Below are 1,883 nucleotides of genomic sequence, written 5' to 3' on the forward strand. Positions count from 1 at the left end.
GGGCTACATTCACCTGTTCTGGTTAAGGAACTATCTCTATCTGTCTATTCATCATTCGACGAGGAGGCATATCTGCTAATTCAAACAGATTAGTATATAATACAATCTCATGTATAACAATTCTGTCTCAGTCCTCCTCTGATCAACATTGTCGTGCATTCTCAAGAGATCGAGTTCTGATTCATTCTCGAATAATACACGCCTCCAATCAACTCAGATAATAAGGAAAGCATATAATTTTTGCATCTGTACGGCATGATATTCTTACCATTTAAAGAAAGAATTATAGCATCATATAATTAGAGAAACAATAAAGCATGCTCGATAATTTAAATCACAAAATCATGCGATCATATATTTCTGGAATTATAACACAATATTCGCATGTATTTCAGGTAATCACAAAAAGAATTCAATCACATGCGAATAAAGAAATCAAGCGGATTCGATCTACCCCGCTCATTCTAAATCAGTCCAGAACCTATGGCTCTGATACCACCGGTTATGACGACCCGGTTCTTAATCTCTCAAATCAAACATTTAATCCAAGATCATAAATTAAAACCAAGCAATTAATCAAGCAACCAAAGCGTCAAAAATTTTTTTTTTTTTTTCTATACAAGGAGGCTCGCTCGAGCGAGCCACACCCCTTGCTCGAGCGAGGGCCTCTCGGGTCCAAAACCCCCTCCCTTGGCTCGCTCAAGCGAGCCCTGAGTTCTGTTAGCTGCCAAAAAAATCAAAATTGTTGATGTACCCTGCTTCAATAATCCATCTGCCAACTCTACCAAGTAATGGATGCAACAAACATGGTATAAAAGTTATTAACAAGTTTATTCCCACATCTCAAAGTAAAAGTAGCACAACTAGTTCAAGTGTGATACATAACAAAGGAGTAGAAACTCTAGACAAAAGGTCTAATCTAATAGTTCATAACTCCAACTCTTGTTCTTAACATAACCATGACAGCAACAAGACTTCTATACCGGATCATCATTCTAATCTCTCAAGTCTCGATTCTTCACGGTCTTCCCGGACTTGTTCTAGTCCCACCTATTGTCATGCACACATACAAACAAGACAATAGCCGGAGAGACTACAGTGAGAATTTAATCCCAATATAAAACAACATAAACATGCATAATCTCAAGTAATTCAACTTGAAGCATATTATCAATTATTCAACAAATAAGACTCAAGACAACTTAAGGCATATTAATTCAACATGATATTACTCAAGTTGCAAACGTTGTATTCAAGTAAGACATGATATCAACATCTACAAACTTATATCAACTCAATATTTCAATATCAACTCTTCAAACAATCATGCAATATATTTCAGCTTAAACAAACATTAGAAACTCATCTATTAAAATCAAAAGCATTGCATGATTTAAAATCGGTTATCATAACGATATCGGTTCTCGTTTTGGGATCCCTGGGAAAGAAACACGTCAACCCATCCACCTACTCTCCATTCGAGGTGATGTTGAGTGCTTATTCCCGGACTTTGGTCCACTATATTGAGTGTCAAACGTTAGGGATGACTCAATCACCCAACCGTCAATCATTGGGGACAACTCAATCACCTAAATTCCTCAATATACGCCCAAACGTCCTATCATTTTATCTGAGCAACTCAGCCCTCAAAACTCGAAAGAAAGTTGGCCCAATATGAATGCAACAAACTAAAACGCATCAATTCAAGACCAACAATACGAACTAGATCAAGTAAGTAATCATATAAGCATCTATTAACAATAGAAGCACAAAGTATGTGGTTTTAGAAAGGGATACTCAATAGAATCATATTGAGTGTGCAAGCCCTTTATTTAAAGGTTGTCTTATACCTTTCTTTTCTTGGTTTTCAAACTCTTCAACTC

The sequence above is a fragment of the Henckelia pumila genome, chromosome 1, assembly GCF_033568475.1.
Source record: "Henckelia pumila isolate YLH828 chromosome 1, ASM3356847v2, whole genome shotgun sequence".
NCBI classification, from domain to species: domain Eukaryota; kingdom Viridiplantae; phylum Streptophyta; class Magnoliopsida; order Lamiales; family Gesneriaceae; genus Henckelia; species Henckelia pumila.